This window comes from Plecotus auritus (assembly GCF_963455305.1).
Source record: "Plecotus auritus genome assembly, chromosome: 3".
NCBI lineage: Eukaryota > Metazoa > Chordata > Mammalia > Chiroptera > Vespertilionidae > Plecotus > Plecotus auritus.
In genome coordinates this window covers 84,520,702-84,545,739 of record NC_137772.1, presented here as the reverse complement: position 1 = coordinate 84,545,739, position 25,038 = coordinate 84,520,702, and positions in this window count along the sequence as shown.

Sequence of the window (25,038 nt, the reverse complement as noted above, 5' to 3'; positions counted from 1 at the left end):
GTTTTATTTGTTGTTTGTATTATCTCTTCTTCTCCTCTAGCATGTGAATAAGTGTATGTGTGCAAATGTTTGTGTGTATATACAATACATGAAATATATAATGACAGAATGAATTTATTTTATTGGAAGATGTGTATTCTGTATGTCTCTGAGATGTCTTATGTCTTCTAGAATATGGACCATACTTAACCAAGTTAAAAGAGACCCTATAAAAAACTATTGAGTGAGGGGGATGTATCTCAATGGAGATCACATTGTATTGCACATCTTACCTAATAATAGAGAAACATGTAAGTTGACTGAATCTCTGCTACGACCACAGCCAATCAGCGTGAGTATGCAAATTAACCCAACAAAGATGGCGGTTAATTTGCATACATACCTGGGTCCCGGGAACCTCCTCCCCACCCAGGTCACTCCCAGCCAGCCAATGGGTGGAGGCTTTAGGCTTGGGAAGGGGCTGAGCCTGTGATCGGAGGTGCGGGGGCGGGGGGAACCCCTTCCCAAACCTAAAGCCTGGGGAGGAGGCTTTAGGCTTGGGAAGGGGCCGAGCCTGGGATTGGAGGGAAGGGGATAAAATCAATGGAAACACATCCTCAGGTGAGGATAAAAAGAAAAATAAAGAAATGTCATATCCTATGAAAGACACATCTTGAAAATACCTAAAGAAAGTTGTCATTTTTTCATGGTGAAGGGACTAGAATCCGTGTTGATGAAAATACCTTGGCAGCTGTGGTGACTGGCAGTGGCTGCAGCAGTGGGGTGATGGGGCTGGCGCCTTCCCCTGATCAGCCCAGTTGCCTCCTGCAAAGGGAGGCCAGACTGCGGCTTAAGCCATCAGTAGGACATATCCTGAGGACTCCCAGTATGTGAGAGGGGGCAGGCTGGGCTGAGGGACCCCTCCCCAGTGCACGAATTTCATGCACCAGACCCCTAGTGAAATAATGTAATACTTATAACTAAAACTAGAGGCCCAGTGCATGAATTTGTGCACAGGTAGGATCCCACAAGCCCGACCCCAATTGGCGGATTGGGGCTGGGCATGTTGGAAGAAGGAGACAGACAGTGGGAGGTTAGTCAGCCAGCCACCCCAATCAAGACCCAATCAGGGCCAGGATGGCTGGGGGGAGGGGCCGCAGGCGATTGGCTGGTGGGCCCTGCCCCCGATTGGGATGGGGGCCCGACTGCGTGTGGGGCTAACTGTTGGGAGGGGCTGTGGGTGGTGGGTTAGCCAGTCCCGCCCCTGAATGGGGGCACCCATTGGGGGTCAGCAGCCAGGGGAGGGGCAGCGGGAGGTTGGCCAGCCAGCTCCACCCCTGATTGGTGTGGGAAGGACCAATTGGGGGTGTAGCTGGTGGGGAAGAGGGGCTGCAGGAGTTTGGTCAGCTGGCCCTGCCTCCTATTGGGGTAGGGGGGCAATCAAGGGGGTAGAAGCTTCGGGCTGATGAGGGTGGTGGGGCCCATCAGGGGTGGGACCAGCTGGGGGGAGCGGCTGCTCGAGGTTGGCCATTCTCTGGTCGCAGTTGCCGTCATAGTGACTGGTTGTTCCAGTCGTTACGACATTATTGTCGTTGGCTTTTTATATATATATATATAGATACCCTTACCAGTGAAATGTCATATCATATTGTACAAATATTATGGCAAATAACAACTCAGAGATCACTTTTTAGCTGAGATCTTAGAATGTGACTCTTTCTACTGAGAGGGTCAGGTAGTAAAACTGCATTTTGTTATTTCAAAATAGGAAACAGAATTGACCAAGTGCTCTTCATTAGAAAGGAATGCTGATTGATGATAGCACAGAAATAGCACATTGACAAAGAACCCTTAAATATTATGTAAAGAGAGACGCAATCAATGCTTTGGTGGTTAATAGAGAAATTCAACATTTTCATCACTCAATAAGAACAAAACTTACAATTATACTCATTTATGCTTATAATTAGTATGAGTGTAATAAAATATACTTGGGGTAACATATGTCATGCCAGCAGATTTGAACAGGTACTTATAAAATTTTAAGAATTTAATTTTTGTGTGTGGGAACACAGTATTTGTTATTCAAGCATGACTCTTAGGGAGTACAATGCTCACACTCTTAAGAGAGCAAAGTATGCCGAAACCGGTTTGGCTCAGTGGATAGAGCATCGGCCTGCGGACTGAAGGGTCCGGGTTTGATTCCAGTCAAGGGCATGTACCTTGGTTGTGGGCACATTCCCAGTAGGGGGTGTGCAGGAGGCAGCTGATCGATGTTTCTCTTTCATCGATGTTTCTAACTCTCTATCCCTCTCCCTTCCTCTCTGTAAAATATCAATAAAATATATTTTTTAAAAAAAAGAGAGAGCAAAGTGATCAAATACAGGTTTAGAAATACATAAGTAGAGTTTATAAAAGTGATTTGTTGGTGGCCTATAGAATGTGATACACACTTTTTTGTCTGATGGAAATACAATGTAGCTATGCTGTGAGAATGAGATATAAGTTTATTGCAATACTAGAGGCCCGGTGCACAAAATTCGTGCATGTGGTGGGGGGATGGTGTGTGTCCCTCAGCCCAGCCTACACCCTCTCTAATCTGGAACCCCTCTCACAATCCAGGACTGCTAGCTCCCAACTGCTCGCCTGCCTGTCAGCCTGATCATCCCCTAACCACTCCCCTGCCAGCCTGATCGATGCCTAACTGCTCCTCTGCCATCCTGATTGCCCCTAACTGCCCTCCCATGCCTGCCTGGTCATCCCTAAATGCCCTCCTCTGCTGGCCTGGTCCCCCCAAACTGTCCTCCCCCGCAGGCCTGGTTGCCCACAACTGTCCTCCCCTGCTGGCCATCTTGTGGCGGCCATCTTGTGTTTTGAAGTCATGGTCAATTTGCATATTACCTCTTTATTATATTATTATATAGGATTCACAGGTATAACACTGTTTTTCAATGCTGTGCCCTTCCACATTGATTATATCTTCTTATTTATTCAAATAAAGTATTTCAAGTGATTAACATCACAATTTTTTCTTTTACTAAATTCTAATCTCTTTGTTTTTTATTATTCCTAGTTCAACTATTGATTTTAGCCTTTCATTTCAATAGTAGTTAATTTGCTTTTTCTTTTAATCCTCTGCTAGCATTATTTATACAATTTATCAACATTCTTACACCCATTACAACCATTTTCACTCCACTTAAAACATTTACAGTTTGATTAAATAAATAAAGGCTCAAATTCAACAATTAAAATTTTCAAAAGCTGAAAATATTCCATTACATATTATGATATCTTGTTCAAAATAGATGATTCAAAATGCTGTAAAATATTTACAATTAGTATAAACAATTATATTTACCAATATTTGTGATTGCCTGGCTGGCATAGCTCAATGGTTCAGCGCTGACCTATGAACCAGGAGATCATGGTTCAATTCCCGGTCAGGGCACATGCCTGGGTTGTAGGCTCAATCCCCAGTGTGGGGGCATGTAGGAGGCAGCCAATCAATGATTCTCTCTCATCATTGATGTTTCTATCTCCCTTTCTTCCTTCTTCTCTGAAATAAAAAAAAAAAACAAACATATTTTAAAAATATTTTTTATTAATTAGTAGGAATATTTTATATGATTTCTGGATATGTGTTTATTGATTGGTTAAAGCGATTGCTTGAAAATCATACCAATCTGAAGATAGGGAAAGTCATCTATACATTAGCACAATAAATTCATCTTATTATTGGTGGCTATTATTATCACCATCATCATTACCAACACAATAATGCAGTTTTATTCTTAAAAGGTAATTTTAACCAACTCATCAAAGCTCCTGATAATTTTTTTCTTGTAGGTGCAGATAAATTTTACATGCTTTATTGCACAGATTCTGAGAAAAACCAGGATTATTATTTCTTTAATAGAATACTCCTGGTAAGGATTCTGTATGACTGATTGTGTTATCCATTATCAATAAGAAAGAATAAACCTTGCTTTCTATCTCTAGAAAGGATAGTGTTTTTGGTACTATATTGTTATGTAACTGTGTTTAAGGAGCAGCTTTAAGTTGGCAGATATAAAAAATAAAATTATAAATGATTTCAAATGGATTTACATGATGATAGTGATCTCTTCTGTGTTTTATGAGGATTTACAGACAACAAATTCAGCTTTAGATGTTGAGAAAAAATGAGTTTGAAGCCAAATTATATGTTATAAACCTCTGTTATTAAAAAGAATTACTCTTAAGGTTTACGATATCCTCAGAATAAATGTTATCACATAAGAGATGTTTTGTAGCTAAAAGAAACCTTTGTATGTGTTAGGAGATTTGAGGTAAAATCCTAATTCTGCTGTCAGATTATCTTGAACAGTTACTTCATTTTGAATGGAGTTATTGAATGAAAATTTCTTCCTACTCCAAAAATCTCTGTACTTGTGTAGTAAATCCTCAGTATAATATTTAAGAAGTCTTTTATTGACAATCTTAATTTCCCAAAGTGATACAATAAGAAAAATTAAACAGACTCTCACTGATTGCTGAAGTCTCTTTTTTTGCACTGATAGTTAAGTCAGAGATTCTTGCAGGCCAGTATAATATACAACAATCTATAAGGGAGTCACGGTTTTTGCATTGGGTATAATGAGATACACAAAGACAACTGGTGACTTTCATGACATGTTTATGAACTTTCAATATAGTCTTATGTGATTTTTATAGACCTACGAACTTGGGTCAATGAGGAACTGAGTTATGTACTTAGAAACATCCACCCTGCATAAAGCCTTTGAAAAAGAGATATGGCCAGACAGTGTCAGACAAAAAATATGGAAAAACACCTTCTTGATAGATCATTTGATCAGGCTTTATAAATTATATTAATAATAAATATTGGTCCTGCAACTTTGTTGACTTAAAATTTAGTAGATAAAAAAATAAAGTCTCTTCTTTTACGTGTTGGAGGAAATGATGGCCTAAATATGGATGGATTCCCTCCTCATCAATGACTACATAGTTAGCTTCTATTGTAACAGTTAAGCAATGGAAGATTCTTAAAAATCACAGTGCTGAAATACTAGTCAAAAGTGAGCAGAAGACAAAGTGAATAGAAACAAGTGGAATTTGGTGATAACCTGTAGTAGGGGAACTTGACTCATCTCTGCAATTCCCATCCAGAACCTTTAGGTTCAGCACCATGTGTGGAGTTAGCTCTCTCGTTGCTATATTTCCAGAGTACCCTTAAAACATGACAGTTTCTTTCCTTTGGTACCACATTGTATGTCTATAAATTCTCTCAGTTTCTAAACAACTTTCTATGACATATTCCAATTTTGTTAATATGTTTTAAATCACATACATCCAGAAAATACCAATCCAACTTATTATAATTATGATTAGATTGACTGCTCATCCTTAGGAGCCTTTAGTAAGTGTGTGAAAAAATTTATATGCTTAAGAGATGCTTTATAGCTAAAAGAAACCTTTATATGAGTTAAGAGATTTGAGGTAAAATCCTGATTCTGCCATCAGATTACCTTGAACAGTTACTTCCTTCTGAATGGAGATATTGAATTCAATTTATTAGTACTTGTTAATTTTCACCCAAGGATTTTTTTCCATTGCTTTTCAGAGGGAAAGTGAAAGGGAGGGAGGATAGAAGGGGAGAGAAAGGGGGAGAGAGACATCGATGTTAACCCATGACCCTTTGGTGCTTGGGCTGATGCTCTAACCACTTAGCACACTGGCCAGAGTTAGCATGCAATTTAATCAGGAAACTATCACAAAAATTTCTTCGAAATATATGCAAAATGGAGTCCACATAATTATATTGTGCTTAAAAATCAAATATAAAAGTTCATCAGAGCACATTGAGTTTCCCTATTAACTATTTGCTTGGGGTTGATTTGTCTTAAGAAAAGGGGAAACTCAACAGCCTATTTTGTGCCAAAATTAATTCTAACCGTAATACATTTTGTGCTCTACTGACTTTCAATTTATTACCAGTGGAACTTTGTTGATTGCTTTGATCTTCAGTTTATTGGCAATGAAGTAGGATTTACTATGCCACCACATTTCAATAACATATTAATTTATTGAGCTGGTGCTTCATTGCAAAGCACTACAAGAAAATAATTTGTCTGTCTTTCCTCAAACTCATAATAATTTTGAGTGTGGTAGAATGTTTAATGTCAAACTTGTATCCATGCATATTTATTTTTGTAATTTCAACTCTTAGGAGGTAAAATGTGTGCATCTAAGTAGCTGCCATTGCAATTTGGTTACACTGACACCAGATGGCAGTGAATAGATCCCAAGGTGTTAGATTTTAGAATGTATGCAACATCATTTATTTATTTATTTTAATTTTTCTTTATTGCTGAAAGTATTACAGATGACCCTCTTTTTCCCCCATTGATCCCTTCCACACCGCAACCACCCCACCCAGGCCTACCACCCTATGCAAGATTTTCTAAAATGTATTTTCTAATTATAGTTGACATATAATATTGTATTAGTTTCAGGTGTATGTTGTAGTGATTAGACATTTGTATACCTTATATACCATGATAAATCTAGTATCAATCTGGCCCCATAACTACTTTGTATGCAAAACACCATATATCCTTTAAACACAGTAATACAATTCAAGCAATACACTCAAAGATGATTTTAAAAACAACTTTTAAAGCAAAAATAAATCCTATAATACATATATTTTAATGTCTTCATTTTTAATATTACATCTTGATTTGAAAACTAGTTTAATTGTAAAAATGATTATTTTTAATCTTTTTTGTTTTCGTTATTTTGTTTGTTTGTTTTTACTTTTGCTTCATTTCCAATAAACTCATATATATATGAGTGGCCAGATTATTATGATCTCTGAATGCATAATAATCTGGCCACTTAGTGTATATCCTATATAATAAAAGGCTAATATGCAAATTGTCCCCTCGACCAGGAGTTTGACCAGCAGGAAGGCCAGCCAACTGCCCATGTCCCCTCCCCCTGGCCAGGTTGGCTGGACTCCACCCATGCACGATTTTATGCACCGGGCCTCTAATATCTATCTATCTATCTATCTATCTATCTATCTATCTATCTATCTATCTATCATCTATCTATCTATACTGAGTGGCCAGATTATTATGCGTTCAGAGATCATAAAATGTTTTTCTTTTTTTCTTTTTTTTTTGGTCTCAAAAAAATGGTCCATATCACTTTTGCCCATCTACATAAACACTAATGTAGACTCTTTTACATTTAGTTTAATGAAGATTCTCTTTCAAAATTAGTTTCACTAGATGATGCTTTTTTTCACGTATTCCACTACATAACCTTTACCTCACTTTGAAAATTTTCAAGAAGGACTTTATAGTTAAGGTAGCACATTGTTAGTGATACCTTATGTGAAAATTTAGAGGCCAGACATTACTAAGACATAGAAGAGATACTTGGTAAAGAAAAGCAGAAATGTGCTCTTCTCCAAAAACCTTCTTTGGGCAAATGCTTGAGTGATGTTTTCATTCCAGGTTTATGGACTGGAGGCAGGGAAACCAGGTTTTAAAGTATAATAATAGGCTACTTCTAGTATTTTGTACTTGCGGTGTCTCTGTGAATTCCAAGTAGTGACGTAACATAGTAGCTATGTACACTGATTTAAAGATCATACACAATATATGAATTAGACAACTCAGTCTGTCCCAGATTCTGCTTGGATCTAGGGCTCAATCAGTTGGTTGAGCATAGCCCCATGCACTAGGAGGTCACTGGTTTCATTCCAGGTCAGGTCACATATGTGAGTTGTGGCCTGGATCCCCAGGAGGGGGCATGAAGGAAGTGGCTGATCAATGTATCTCTCTCATTGATGTTTCTATCTCTCTCTATATTTCCCTTCTTCTCTCTGAAATCAATAAAAGTTTTTTTTTTTATTTTTAAATCTCAGAGCACAATAAATAAACCTTGGCTTTCTAGCCCACTGTCTTAAATTTTATTTCAGCTGCTTAATTCACTTTTCCCAAACTATATCTACTCAACAGGAAAGAACCAAGAGGCAAAACAAACAAAAATACAGAAAGTAAAACCTTAATTTTAAATGCAATAATGTTTCTTTTGTATAACAGTAATCTGGTTTAGGGTCTCATAATCTCTGGTTTGGATTGATTGGAAGAATCTTATTCTCCAGTTTCCAGACTCAATCCCAGTTATAGACTTTTTACTATCACTACGGCCAAAGGATATGAAAATCTGACCTTATCACCTGTTTCAGTTAGCTTATTTATTTGTGAATAACGAACTACCCCTAAATATAGTGACTTAAAACAACAGCCATTTTTAGAATATCTCATTATTTTATTGGTCCAGAAATCAGACCAGGATAAGATAAATGCTTTCTCTTTTACATCTAACATTGGTGGAGTTCACTATGAGCTGTTCTGTAGCGATGTTCTGGTCTGGAGGACCAGCGGTAGCTTCACTTACATGTCTAGCGTCCAGGTGTGGATAGGTGAATAACTGGGCTCATCTCATACAATCAACCACAGCAGCTATGAGGGGCCTCTTCTGTACATTCAGACTTTCTACAGAGAGGCTCAGGTCTCCCAAAGAGAATGTTTCAAGGAATTTGAAGTGGATTTTGGCAGTCTCTAAATGACATAATTCCTGTCATATTCTTTTCACCATTGTTGTTCAGCTTCTATTCAAAAGCAGTGAAATTAATGGTACTCCACTTCTTTTCTTTTCTTTTTTTTTGGGGGGGGGTACCACACTTCTTAAATGGGACAAATAACAAAAAATTTGGACCATCTTTCATCTACCGCATCACTCTTCTGCTCAAAATATATTTCCTATATACCTTTTTAAAGCATTTAAAATTATTTATATGACCACACTGTCTCATCAATTCTTATCAAATTTTATATTTCAAAAAACTTAAAGTTTACTAATTTCGTATAGCAAACACTTAAACAGGCACTGTTCTAAGCACTTCACATATATTGACTCATGTATCTTCATAGTAACCCTATGTTGTAGTTTCTATTTAACAAATGAAGAAACTGGGCCATAGAGAGTTAACAGCACTTTTCCTAAGTTCTCACTTAGTAAGTCATGGAGTTGTGTGTAAAACTAGAAAATGTGGTCCCCAAATTTTTGCTTTTAACCATTTAAATTGGGTACTATACTTCTTTTCTCTGGGTGTAAGTATCTCTTTCTTATTGGCATACCCATGTGGCAAAATGGAAGTGTTTTTTTGTTTGTTTGTTTGTTCGTTTTTTGTTTTTTTATCACCAGCTCCTCTGTGAAACTTTGGTACTTGGTACATGCATTTAGTGTAGTAATTATTATATTCTTTGCTTATTTGATTTTCCTGTTTGCACACTAGAGGGCAGGTACATGTGTCTGCTAATTTTATAACTCCCATCTCAGCACAGTGTCAGGCACATCATTGATGTTCTAATTCATTAAAAAGTGTCTCAGTGACATATGGCTTCCTTAATTCTGTACTTTGCAGATTTACACTGAAGCCTGAATAACGTTTATGTCATTGTGTTTATATTAGAACATATTTAAATAAAACATACAAAGAGATAGACAAATATTCTCCTTTGGTAGAAATTATAATATATGATTTTCATAAATTTTCTCACGGCAGTAATACTTAAAGGGTTCACATTTGATGGGGATGTTTTATTTTAGGAGCTCTCACTTTGTGTGAAGAGATCATAAATGTTGTACTTTTCTAGCTGAGGTTTCACAGTGTAACATTGACTCTATAAAAGTTCAGCAGCACTGGGGAATACTAAGAATATTATTATAGTTGTTGTAGCTATCTGGAGAATGAGCTAAGTAAAAAAAATCCATATTTAATTAAAACTGAAATTGCAGGGCCTATTATGTATAAGAAAGAAATGATATGCATGTATGGTATTCATTTAATGCTTAATAAGAACATATGGTCATATTTCTAGATTTTTAAATTTAGACTGCAGAGTAGAAAAAGGCCTTCTTTCTCACAGGCTACAATAGAAAGTCAAAGCTTAAATGATATAATGAGTAGATTTATGTTATTCAATTGTGGTGTGTGTAAGCCTTAACATAAAATTATACTGCAGAGGATGGAAGGTGCTCAGAGAAAACAAGAAACAGTATTTAACTGGTAATCGAGAAGCTGTGCAGAAAGAACAATGAATGCATTATACACACTAACACTCACCAGGTAATTTATTTTGGTTAATAATCCTTTAGAAAAAAATAGAAAATTTAAAAGAGTTTAGTGAGAACACCAAGAGGAGAGAATGGTAATAGAATTCTGTTTTCAAAGTAGTGATTTTCAATTACTTGAACTAGGTTAACTGAGTCTTCTCAGAATGAGCGCAATAAAAATGTTTAAGGATATACAAATGGTACTTTAGAAACAGCATACCACTGAATTAGTGTTGTCATGGTTAAAATAAAAATGGAAAATATATATTGTAAAACAATTTTTAAAATATCATGAGATAAAGAACATTTTAAGTGGTTTGCTTAAAAAGTTCAGTAGAAAGGTTAGAATAGGATTTCATATACAAAAATGGGGTGATTTTTATATTGGTAAAGGAGGTGATATGTTTCACAGAGAACAAGGTAAATCAAAGTGCTTCTGAAAATATTATCATTAAGGCAGAATAATTTTTCAAGAGAACCTAATCTGAAATGTTATCTTATATTTTGTATATTTAGTAAGTAAATGAATAAATTATAGGAGCTACTTAAAATAATTAAATAATAATGATCTTAATAATCAAGAACTAGAATAATTAAGGAAAATTCACTAATTAGATTATTTATTTTTTAACAGCCATCTCTCTCTTTGAATTTTAAATTCAAAGGTTATAAAGAATCTATAATAAAAAAGCATAATATGCTAATTAGACCAGACATCCTTCCTTCCGGACAAAGCCACAGCAGGTGCGGGCCGAGACAGAGGCAGCCACCACAATGACAGGGGCCTAGGCCCTTGCACAAATTTCGTGCATCAGGCCTCTAGTAATTTTATAAATACAAAAGTTGTCTAGTTAAATAAAGCTTATAGTGTGTCACACAGCTAAAAAGTATAATTACACTTTTTTTGTGAACCTGAACTCACTTGGATCATTTATTGTTTGTTTTTCACTTCTCAATTCAGTATAATTTCAGAAATATTTTAATGAAAGAAGGATTTTATAACATTTCTTCCCAATTTTTTATAGAGATTCTGTGCCTTGCCAATTTTTTTATTCTGAACAAAGATAAATGATTCTTGCATTTTGGAAAGTACATAAAATTTTAACATTTAAAGCTATTATTTTGGTTTATTCAATCAAAATACATTTGGCTAGATATTATTCAATATAAACCAAATTCATGGGATACTTTTTTTTACCCTTATATTAAAAATAATGAAGGCATACAATGAAAATATAATGTTATCTTTTCACTTATCTTTACAGGCACAAAAAAGAAATGGATAAAAAAATACTGCAAGTACCATGCCCACAAATCATATATGTTTTATTTAATCAAAGCTGTATCTTCCACACCTATTCACAGTGGTAGGTGCTCAATATAGATTTGTTGAATACTCAAGTGAATAAATGACTCAAGCAAATTTTTCTGACTAAATCATATACTAGGTAAAGCTACTTTAAAGAGTTTAATCTAAAGGAGAGTCTAGCAATTTAGAATGCACTTCCAAAATATCAGGCGGTTGCCAAGAGTTGCTGGCTATTCAGGGTTATATGAAGGTGAAATTAACCTTTGTTATTTACACTAGGAATGACCATCAGCTTCTATAGGTTTAAAGAAAAGCATATGGTTCAGAAGATTGATTACTATGTAAAACTGAATATTGGTGACTTTGTTTAGTAACAAAGACTTGTTTTGCAAAATTCTATTAGTTTCATTAATCAAGTATCTGCAATAATAAAAGCATAATATGCAAATCAACTGAAAGACCGAAAAGCAGAACAACTGTCCAGATGAACTTCCAGATGGCTATGCTATGACATGCACTGGTGCCAGGCTAGCCAAGGCAGGTGCAATGCAATTGGTTAGGGAGGCCCGGCATTGCCCCATGATTGCCCCACAGAGGGAGGCCCAGTCCACTGGCCAGCGATGCTGTGGCAGGTGTGTGGGGCTGGCCAGTGATTGCCCCACAGAGGGAGGCCCAGGCCATCCAAGCGATTGCACCCCATACCTGTCACCCACAGAGGAAGGTGACAGTTGGTGGGAGAGGGAGGCCAGCGCTGCACAGATGGCAAACAGTGGCAGCAGTGGGGCAGGGCCAGTTGCTAGCAGCCAGGAGAAGGAAAGCCCTGATAGGCCCTGATAGCCAGCCAGGCCTAGGGACCCTACTTAAGGGGGCCCAGATTGCAAGAGGGTGCAAGCCAGGTTGATGGACACACCCCCCATGCACAGATTTCATGCACTGGACCTCTAGTTTAATTATAAAGTCTAGTCTATGGCTTCTACTCACATCCATTTTACATCACATCTAGGAGATGGACTTCTTAACTTCAGGGTATTGGCCAATTTCTTGGTCAGTGAATGAATGAATATACTCAATAATTTGCCTACTTTTCTAAGTCCCTACCAAAAGACATTATTTTTCTACATCTGTTAAATTGTCATTGTTATATTCTGGCCTGGGAAAATTTTTATATTTTTTTTAGCATTAGATATCTCGAAGTGTATCTTTTATGCTGCTTTTCAAGCATAAATTTTAATTTCAGGTATAATTTGTTTCATTTATAAGTTATGGAATTGGTAAGGTACTGATTTATCATAATTTCAATAGTACAGTAGGTCCTTGGGTTACATCAGAGATCCATTCCTACGGTGCGATGTAACGCGATTTTCGCCGTAAGCCGGAACCCACCTACATAAGCACTTACGTCACTCACATGGAGCACATACACAGAAGTAATGAAGTGAAACAGTAAAAAAAATTAAAAGAAAAATAACAATTCCTGACCTTTACTTGTGGTAAATCCTATATAATAAAGAGGTAATATGCAAATTGACTTTCACATCCTCACACAAGATGGCCGCCCCCATGTGGTCAAAGATGGCCACCACAAGATGGCCTGCTGGGGAGGGCAGTTAGGGGTGACCAGGCTGGCAGGGTAGGGCAGTCAGGGGTGATCGGGTTGGCAGGGGAGGGCTTTGGGGGGGAACCAGGCCTGCAGGGGAGGGCAGTTGGGGGGCACCAGGCCTGCAGGAGAGGGCAGTTGGGGGCAACCAGGCCTGTAGGAGAGGACAGTTAGGGGTGACTAGGGCCACGAGGAAGGCAGTTGGGGGGGACCAGGCTTGCAGGGGAAGGCAGATGGAGAGGCACCAGGCCTGCAGGGGAGGGAAGTTGGGGGCAATCAGGCTGGCAGGGGAGCAGTTAGGTGTTAATCAGGCTGGCAGGGGAGTGGCTATGGGGTGATCAGGCTGGCAGGCAGGCAAGTGGTTGGAAGCCAGCAGTCCAGGATTGTGAGAGGGATGTCCCAGATTGGAGAGGGTGTAGGGTGGGCTGAGGGACACCCTCTCCCCAGAGCACGAATTTCGTGCACCAGACCTCTAGTAAATAATAAAAAATATAAAGCACATATGTACATACATAAAAATGAAGGAACTTTTTGTATATATAAATAAAAGGGAGATAGCAACAAAAAATTTGCATATTACTCTTTTATTAGATAGGATAGAGGCCTGGTACACAGGTGGGGGCCAGCTGGTTTGCCCTGAAGGGTGTCCTGGATCAGAGTGGGTTTCCCTTGGGGTGTGGGCAGCCTGAGCAAGAGGCCTGTGGTAGTTTGCAGGCTGGCCACGCCCCCCAGCGACCCAAGCTGAGGCCCGGGTATCTGGGATTTATTTATCTTCTATAATTGAAACTTTGTAGCCTTGAGTGGAGGCGTAGGCTGGCCAGGGTGTGCAGAAAGCTTGGCTTCAACCATTACCAGGGAAACCCAAGCCTCCTGCTCGCTCTGTGGCCGCAGCCATCTTGTTTGGGTTAATTTGCATACTCGCTCCTGATTGGCTGGTGGGCATGGCTTGTGGGTGTAGCAGAGGTAAGGTCAATTTGCACATTACTCTTTTATTAGATAGGACTAGAGGCCCACTGCACAAAATTCAGCATGGGGGTGTGTGTCCCTCAGCCCAGCCTGCACCCTCTCCAATCCGTGACCCCTCGAGGGATGTCCAACTGCCCATTTAGGGCTGATCCTACTGGGATCAGGACTAAACGGGCAGTAGGACATCCCTCTCACAAACCAGGACTGCTGGCTCCAAACTGCTCACCTGCCTGCCTTCCTGATTGCCCCTAACCACTTCTGCCTGCCAGCATGATCACCCCCTAAACCACTCCCCTGCTAGCCTGTTTGCCCCTAACTGCCCTCCCCTGCAGGCTTGATCGCCCCCAACTGACCTCCCCTGCAGGCCTGGTCACCCCTAACTGCCCTCCCCAGCAGGCTTGATCGTCCCCAACTGCCCTCCTTTGCAGGCCTGGTCACCCCCAACTGGCCACCCCGCTGGCCTGATTGCCCACAACTGCCCTTCCTTGCAGGCCTGGTTCCTCCCAACTGCCCTCCCCTGCTGGCCATCTTGTGGTGGCCATCTTGTGCCCACATGGGGGCAGCCATCTTTGACCACATGAGGGCAGCCATCTTGTGAGTTGGAGTGATGGTCAATTTGCATATTACTCTTTTATTAGATAGGATAGAGGCCTGGTACACAGGTGGGGGCCAGCTGGTTTGCCCTGAAGGGTGTCCTGGATCAGGGTGGGTTTCCCTTGGGGCATGGGGCAGCCTTCGAGAGGGGCCTGTGGTGGTTTTCAGGATGGCCACGTCCCCCAGCGACCCAAGTGGAGGCCCTGGTATCTGAGATTTATTTATCTTCTATAATTGAAACTTTGTAGCCTTGAGCAGAGCTAAGCCTCCTACTTGCTCCATGGCCGCAGCCATTTTTGTTGGGATTTATTTATCTTCTATAATTGAAATGTTGTAGCCTTGAGCGAAGTCCAAGGCCAGCCAGGGCTGCAGAAGGTTGGCTTCCTCCATCGCCAAGGGCAATTCAATCCTCCTGCTCTTTCCAGCTCCATGGCTGCCACCATTTTTGGGGGATTTATTTACCTTCTATAATTGAAACTTTGTAGCCTTGAGTGGAGTCCATGGCCAGCCAGGGTGTGTGGGAAACTTGGATTCCTCCATTGCCGGGCAAACCCATGCCTCCTGCTCACTCCAGGACCGCAGCAATCTTGGTTGGGTTAATTTGCATATTCACTCCTGATTGACTGGTGGGGATGGCTTGTGGGTGTAGTGGAGGTATGGTCAATTTGCATATTACTCTTTTATTAGATAGGATGATGATAGAGGCCTGGTGCATGGGTGGGGGCTGGCTGGCCTGCCCTGAAGGGGGCCCTGGGTTGGGGTGGGGGTCCCCAATGGAGGGCTGGGGCTGGCCTTGGCGAGGGGCCAGGTCCCCCAATCAGGGTGGGGGTCCCTGCTGGGGGGCGGGGCTAGCCTTGGCAAGGGGCCACCGGGGGTTTGCAGTCCGGCCATAGGCCCGTTTGGGGTGGAGGTCCCCACTGTGGGCACGGCCGACCTGGGCAAGAGGCCTGGGGAGATTTGCAGGCTGGCCATGCCCCTGATCAGTGTGGGGGTCCCCACTGGGGGGCGTGGCAGCCTGGGCGAGGGGCTGCGGGCAGTTTTCAGGTCAGCCACACCCCCGGCTTTGTCAGGAAGGATGTCCAGAAGACGTCTGGTCTAATTAACATATTACCCTTTTATTAGTATAGATAGAATTCTAGTTTATGAAAACATTTGAGAATCTGAAGGAAAGTATTGGCATATTCACTAGAAAAATTATATATACAAAAATTGATAAATATTCCATATTATTACACATTACATATTACACATTACACATTATACATTACACATTACATATTACACATTACATACTATATATTGTATATTATATATTATACTAGAGGCCTGGTGCATGAAAATTCATGCACTGGAGGGGGTTCCCTCAGCTCGGCCTGCCCCCTCTCACAGTCTGGGAGCCCTCAGGGGCAGGAGGCGACCCGGTGATCAGGGGAAGGCAATGCCCCCATCACACCTCTGCTGCTGCCACTGCCGGCAGCGCAAGCCTCATCTGGCCCTGGTTACTTGAGCCTCAGGCAACACTGGGTGACTGGGCAGCCACCATCTGAGGCTTGCCTGCACCTCGAGCCCACCCTGGGAGGCTGGGCAGCCACCATCCGAGGCTTGCCTGTGCCTTGGGTGTCAGCTGAGCAGCCGTCATCTGAGGCTTGCCTGTGCCTTGGGTGTCAGCTGAGCAGCTGACATCTGAGGCTTGCCTGCACCTAGGGCATCAGCCTAGGCACCTGGCATCAGAGACTTGCCTGAGCCTCTGGCCAGCCCTGGGCAGCTGGGGGGCTCAAGGGACTGGGGGACTCTGGAGGCAAGCATGCTGAGTTATAGTTTGTAAATTCCCTTCTGACCTAATAGCTTTTTAAACCCCTCAAACATGAAAGTATGTTATATAATTATCTGTTTAATAATTTTTTTCTAAATGACTGGCTTATATAATTTATTTAAAAGGATCATCTTTCTATTGATCCAAATCTTAGAATAGATTTATTTTAAAAGTTACAATAATAAAAAAAAGTTAGTTAACACTTTAGATCTCTTTAATATATGAGGAAAATAAGATGAATTTTCTATAAAAAACAATGTACTTTGGTTAAAATTATCTACTTGATTTTCCATAACTGTTATAATTTTATCTATAATTAGAAGGAAATATATATTTTGAACATGTTATATGACTTCTTTGGGATTAAGGGTCATGTGTGTGATGTGTGGTATCTAATGAAGGTTTTAGTGTGTGTGTGTGTGTGTGTATGTGTGTGTGTAATCTGTACTATTAGTGTAGGTGGGTAGGAATCTGTGTGTATAGTCTAGTTAATTACAAAGATTTATGTATGTTGTTTGAGTGTTATCTCCATATTTTTTGCTACAAATTTTGGACAGTCTTGGCTTGCAGCACTTTCAGAAGGAATATGATGCTACAGCCAGTGTCCTTTGGATATTAATAGATCCCCTAGGTACTTTCAAAATGTCCACCTGTCTCTGTCACAAATAAGCATTTACTTCCTTGTCTTTATTCTTTAGTATCTTTTTGAGAATAAATTTAATCAAGGAAAATAATGTGAAAATATTGAAAAAAATCAAATAGCTTTTACAAAACCAAATGCCAGAAAAAAATCCTCCAATGTTTATTTTCAGTGTGTTCCCAATGTTTCAAGAAAGAAATGTCTCAAGATTTTCTGTTTGTTGCTATTATTTTTACATTGTTTTATTTGCATTGGAACATTTATTTAGTTGGTTCTTCCATTTGTTTTTGACAGACAGCTATTTTCTCGCTTTATAAACATTTTTTGTGACCTATAATCTCCACAATAACCATCTAATTAAACACTTAAATTAATTTCAAAATGTTTTAGTATATGACTAGCTGTTCTCATTTGTCTCATATAAAACAACAAATTTCATAAAAAGAGAGAAACTCTTTCATACCCTTTTTAAATATATATATATATACTGGGGCCTGGTGCATGAAAATTGTGCACTCAGTTGGGGGGGTCCCTCAGCATGGCCTCTTGCAGTCTGGGAGTCCTCGAGGGATGCTGGACTGCCAGCTTAGGCCTGTTCCCCATGGGGAGTGGGCCTAAGCTGGCAGTCAGATATCCTGAGGGCTGCCACGGAGGCAAGAGAGGCTCCAACCACTGTTGCTGCGCTCGCTAGCCATGAGCTCGGCTACTGGCTTAGCAGCATTCGCCCCTATAGGAGTGCACTAACCACCAGGGGGCAGCTCCTGCATTGAGTGTCTGCACCCTGGTGGTCAGTGCACATCATAGTGACCAGTTGTTCTGCATTTTGGTCAATTTGCATATTAGCCTTTTATTATATAGGATGTACATATATACACATATATATACATGTATATACATATACATATACATATATATGTATATATACATACATATATATATATATATATATATATATATAGAGAGAGAGAGAGAGAGAGAGAGAGAGAGAGAGAGAGAGAGAGATAAAGCCAGGTAACACCATAACAACTTAATGACCAGTCGCTATGACACCCACTGTGGCCAGCAAACGGCTGACCAACCTCCCCCAGCCCCTCCCCTCATCTGGCCTGCCTCTGATCGGACTCTACCACCCCAATCAAGGGCAGGGCCGGCTGGCCAAATGTGCCCTCCCTCTTGCCCTTAACCAGCCCTGCCCCCAATCACCTGCCCCACCACAATAGGCCCGCAGCCCCTACCCCCAGCCGGCCCCACCCCTGACCACTCCCCACATCCCAATAGGGGATGGGGCCAGCTAGGCCAACCTCCTACAGCCCCTCCCCCAGCCACCCTGCCCCTGATCGCACCCCTCACCCCAATATGGGGTGGGGTTGGCTGGCCCAAACTCCTGCAGCCCCTCCACCCTCCCAGCCCCACCACCCTGATCAGCCCACAGCCCCTTCCACTTTCTATACCCTTATTGCCCCTCCATCCTGATCAGGGCCAGGGCCGGCTGGCCAACCACCGATGACTCCTCCCTCAGGCCGCTGGCCACCAATAGGCATGCTCCACCCCACTGGGGGGGGGAGGTGGCCCACCACCCACAGCCCCTCCCCATGGCCAACCCCACACCCAATTGGCCCCCCAACCCCAATCTGGGGTGGGGCCTGCCGGCCAATCATCCACAGCCCCTCCCCCCAGCTGGCCCAGCCCTGATCAGGCCCTGATTGTGGTGGGCTGGCCAGCCAACCTCCCATCATCTCCTCCACCCGACAGGCTCAGCCCCTATCTACCCTGATTGGGGCTGGGCTTGCCAGACCTCACCCAGCATCAATTCATGCACTGGGCCTCTAGTGTATATAGGTAGATGATAGATAGATGATGATAGGTGATAGATAGATAGATAGAAAGATAGATAGATGATAGATAGATGATAGATAGATAGATAGATGATAGATAGATAGATAGATAGATAGATAGATAGATAGATAGATAGATGATAGATAGATAGATAGATGATAGATAGATGATAGATAGATAGATTTTAAATAGGTAGGGAGAAGGAGAGAGAGATAGAAACATCAGTGATGAGAGAGAATCATTGATCAGCTGCCTCTTTATGCACCCCCCACTGAGGATCAAGCCCAAACCTGGGTATGTGCCCTGATCAGGAATAGAATCATGAATTCCTGGTTCATAGGTCAGTGCTCAAACACTGAACCAAACTGGCTGGGCCATGGCTTTCTTTTTTTTTAAGTCTCCTAGGTTTAAAAGTTTGGTGCAGGCACAAAATATGTATTCAATGAGTAATTTCTGATTCCAATTGTAAGATTTTTATCATGAACTGTTTGATATATGTATGTGGCAGTCCACCTTTGACCTGGATCAATAGAAATGTAGGTAAGTATCATAAAAGAGCAGGGGAAGTAGCTACCTACTTCTCATTCAAAATATATTCTTATCTTGAAGAGACATAGCCTAAAGTATACATCTAAAACAAAGTCTAAACCAGAGGAGAAAAAAAAAAAGGGGTTTTCATCAAATGGGTAGGTGAGTGGTAATAAAAGGCAACAAGTTGAAGGAAAAACCATAATGAGAAAGATGAAAAAAAAAAGGGAAGAAAAATGAATAAAAGTGAGAGAATTATTGAAGTCATAAAGCATGAACCAATATATATGAAGGAGTAGAGTTCATGATAAGGAAGATGATAGAAGATCTAGTATTTAAAATCATGAGTTAGATAAATTTTCTATAAAGATACATATTCTATTATATATATTCTTCAGTCTAGATAGTATCTAAATTGTGAATAGAAAATTAAAGCTAATATCAACTGGAATCTTTCACTGAGTTCAGGGAAAAATAATGTTCAAACTTACAATATAAATTGTGGTGACATGGATTAATGGAAAACTGTTCTTGCTATGATGCACCAGGAGAGACAGGGTATCTCTTTTTAAAAGTTCCAGTGGAGAAGATATAATGAGATCACAAATATTCTGAGCATTCCTCTTCAAGTCTCCTACTGTACCCTATTCTTCACAGGATGATACAAATGAGCTGGGAAACCAAGAAGATCTGAAATCTCATGCCATTATCATTAAATTTGGCATATGACATGGAGTGGAGAATATTCAAACATAGGAATGAGTTGTTCTAAAAATGGAAGTAGAAGAATGAGAAGATTAGAAATTGGCCAATTTTCTCTCTCCCTATTTTTAATCTGTCTGGTATAAAAAATAATATTGAAAAATATGTAATTTCTATTCCATACAGCATTCTCCAAAAACACAGAAAACCAATTTGGTTTAGGCTAATAAATATTATTATACATTTTGAAGCATTTCATTTTTTAGTAGAATTTGCTATTGTATTTACCATCTTTTCATTTATTTTCCCTAGCGCACTTATTAAACTTTAGGTACTTTCTTACTTTAAATCCAACATTGGTTGCTAAAGAAATTTCATTTCCATCATTGTCCAGAAAAAGTCTAAGATTTAATAAACACAAAGGAGAAAAGGGAAAAGGAGTAAACACACTCAGGGCCAGAAGATAAATATAACTGTGTAGGCAGAATTCTAAGATGACTACAATACCTGGCATCATGTATACACATTGTGTACGTATAATTCTCTCTATTTTAATAAATATATAAATGGCATCATACTCCCATGGTTAGGTATGCATATGGCAGAAATAAAGGGATTTTTTTTTAGATATAATTAAAGTCACTAATCAATTCACCTTAAGGTAATCAAAGACTCCTGATGTGCCTGACTTAATCAGGTGGTCATGTGAGAGCACTTTAAAAGATTGAGAAGTCAAAGTGATTTAGAGAGTGGGTGTGGCACTGATTGAAATGCTTGATGATCTTGAAGAAGCAACATCCATGCTGTGAGCTAACAGCCTACGGAGAGGACATGTGGAAAGGACTCTAGGTTAGCTTCTAGGAACAAGAGAAGTTCTTGACCTGCAGTCAGCATGAAAATTACAACATTAGTTCTACAACTGCAAGGGACCAATTTCTGTCAAAGATTAGTGCTCTTGGAAAAGGACTCTGAGCATGCTTTCCATGATTACTGTTTGAATTATGCATGCCATTTTATTCTTTTAAATTGAACCTATCCCTTTCTTTATATTTAATTGCATGAGGTGAATCTTGCTTTTTTAAATCTTTGCCTTTAAATCAGTATGTTTACATAGTTTATATTCAATATACATAACCAATATGGTTGGGTTAAAAACTGCCATTTGCTAATATTTTCAATTTGTCCCATCTGTTCAGTTTTTTCCTCTTCTCCTATTATAGTTTTACTAGAGGCCTGGTGCATGAAATTCGTGCACTGCGGGGGGGGGGTTGTCCCTCAGCCCAGCCTGTACCCTCTCCAATCTGGGACCCCTCAGGGGATGTCCAACTGCTGGTTTAGGCCCGATTCTGTGGGAACGGTCCTAAACTGGCAGTCAGACATCCCTCTCACAATCTGGGACTGCTTGCTCCCAACCGCTCACCTGCATGTCTGTCTGATCACCCCCTAACCACTCCCCTGCCAGCCTGATCGATGCCTAACTGGTCCCCTGCTGGCCCGATTGCCCCCTACCCTCCCCTGTTGGCCTGGTCGCCCCCAACTTCCCTCCCATGCCAGCCCAGTTGCCCCTAATTGCCCTCCCCTGCAGGCCTGGTTGCTCCCAACTGCCCTCCCCTGCAGGCCTGGTCACCCCCAACTGCCCTCCCCTGCTGGCCTGATCTCCCACAAATACCTTCTCCTGCCAGCCATCTTTGACCACATGGGGGCAGCCATCTTGTATGAGGGTGTGAGGGTCAATTTGCATATTACCATTTTATTATATAAGATTGTTATTATTGTTGCTAATTGTCATAAAATAAATATAACATAAATTTTGCCATCTTAACCATTTTAAGTGTTAATTTTGTATTGTTTCAAGTGTATTCATTTTATTGTGAAACTTACTTCTGTTTCTTTTTCCTCTTGAAAAACTGAAATCCTATACCCACTAAATAATGGCTCCCTTATTTCCCTCTCCTTCAGCCTTAGTTCCCACAAATTCCAGCTATCTAGTTCTTCTTGAACTCTGATTTCAGTTTCATCAAACCAGTTTCCCCTTCCTCTACCAGGAACCCATAAGTCCTAAAATGCACTAAATTTCTTCTTAGAACTTGTCACTGTAGGTAATAATACTGTATTGTACACTTAAAATATATTTAGGCAGTTAGAACACACGCTAAGTGTTCTTATCACAATTATAAAAATATTTTCAAAATTAAAAAAATTGGTAGATGGCATTTGCCTTAACTTGAGAGTTTATAAAAGGCTTTCTAAATAAATAGGGGCATGAATTAACATCCTATATAATAAAAGGCTAATATGCAAATTGACTGAATGGAGGAACGACCAGTCGCTATGACATGCACTGACCACCAGGGGGAAGCTTCTGTGTTGAGCGTCAGCCCCTGGTGGTCAGTGCATTACCACACTGGGAGCACTGCTCAGCCAGAAGCCAGGCTCACAGCTGAGGAGCGCAGTGTCAGTGGTGGGAGCCTTTCCCGCCTCCACAGCAGCGCTGAGGATGTTTGACTGATGACTTAGGGGAACGGGCCTAAGCCATCATCCGACACCCCCCCGAGGGCTCCCAGACTGCGAGAGGGCACAGGCTGGGCTCAGGGACCACCTCCCCCTCACAAGTGCAGAATTTTGTGCACCAGGCCTCTAGTTTAAATATAAATATAAGTAGAAAGAATAAGAAATATCAAACAAACTTCCTAAGAGGAATAATAAAAATGAATAAAGTCATTAGGATATACAGTGGATTAGGAACTCTATTAATAAGATTGGAATATACTAATCAACTATGAGTTTTCTGTAGTTTAACCCCCATAAAGGTTATTTACTGAGTATATATAGTTTGGCTTTGAATTGGTGAGCTTCCTCTATGTTGAGGAATGTCATGTAAAGCAAGTAGCATTCAGGATCATCAGAGAATGGGAAGATATAACAGAAATGCACAATATTTTAAGGGTCCTAAAAGAGGTTTCATATATATATATATATATATATATATATATATATATATATATATACTAATTAGACCGGGCATCCTTCCAGATGAAGCCAGGGCTATAGCCATGGGATGGAGACACCATGGCTGCAAGGGATGGATCCAGGCAGCCACCATTGCTGCGAAGGTCTATACTTGCATGAATTTCGTGCATCGGGCCTCTAGTACATATATAATTTTAAGCATTATGTATATACATAGACAAATGGATTGATATATCTTTCTATAATTTATCTATCTATTCAATATTATAAGGATAGGCACTTAGACTGAGATAAAAATGAAGATACAACAGTGAACAGACAAAAATAGGACATTGAGCTCATAGAACTGACAATAGAGTGAGGGGAAATCACAAATAATAGACAGATAACACATAGAGAAACAAAATGATTTCAGATTGTGACAAGTTTAATAAGGGAAGTATGGAGTGATGGAGAAAATAAAAGTGTGCTTCTTTGTGCAGGTAACAACTTGGCATAACTTCTGAAGAGAGTTTCAGAAAGACACAAGCTAAAGTGCTAAATTGCAAAAAAGTGGTCAGATTAGGTGAAGTTTTCTAAGAAAAGGGAAGGGCAAGGTAATAGGGTAAAGCCAGATCAAGTAGAGCCTGTGGAGCCAGTTAAAAGTTAAGATTTATTTTAGGAATAATAAGAACACATGGAAGAATTTTAAGCATGACAATAATATGATCTGAGTGAAATCAATTTGCCAAAAACACAAATGGTTTAGACTAAAGTATAGGCAGTGGAGAGCAAGACAAATACATGAATTTCAGTTATATTTGGAGGCTAAACTAAAGAGCTTTAATAATATATTTGGTGTGATTACTGAGGAAAAGTAGGAATAAAAAAGACACAGGATTTTGGTTTGAAGAGCTAATTATGGGATAATACCATTTATTGAGATAAGAGAAATTTAAAATGAAGACTTTTGTAGGGAAAACCCAGAGTTTTGTTTTTGATGTGATGCATTTAAGTTTAGTGGATATTTCTCATTTCTATCTGGTGACTTTTTTTAAAAAAGTGTTTTTGTTTATTTTCAAGAGAGGAATGGAGAGGAAGAGAGAGAGAGACACACACACATCAATGAGAAAGAACGGTGCTTCATGCATGCCCCTCACTGGAGATCAAGCCCACAACCCAGGGATTGGACCCTGACCCAATGACCTTTTGATGCATGGGATGATACTCAACCAACTGAGCCACACCAGTCAGGACTGATTGGAATCTTAATTGTAAATGACTTATACCCATATCAAACTACCTGAATTTGTTTTCTGTATTAACATTTTTTGGATTGGCCTGATTCAACTCCTGCCAATTCTATGGGTCAGTCTTTCTATTGACCTTATAGTCCTTCCCTAGAAGAGAAGATCTGGGTAAAAAGTAATGATAAATAAAAAGAAGAGGAAGTGATTGCTGATAGGAGGGTAGCCAATAAATGTATAACATGAAAAGGGGAAATACAACAATACTTTGAATCTTATGAGATTATCTGATATATTTGCAAATCCCAATAGGATGAGGCTCTGGTCCTGCCCAAATCTCCCTTTGTTTGAAGCCAAATGTTTAGTATCAATCCTAATGGATGTAAGAAGTATGTAAAATATAATCGGTGTGTTTTGTGAATTGTATGTAATGTTATATAGATAAATACTTTGGATTTATCTAATTATGGTTTTATCAATTTTAATTTCTTCTGGCCAAATATCCTATATAATAAAAGCGTAATATGCAAATTGACCATATGGTGGAACAACCGGTTGCTATGACGTGCACTGACCACCAGGGGGCAGCCTCTCCCACCTCCACTGCAGGCAAGTGGTAAGGGGGGAGGGGTCCAGACTGTGAGAGCCCCAGTCTGGACTGCGAGAGAGATGTCTGAC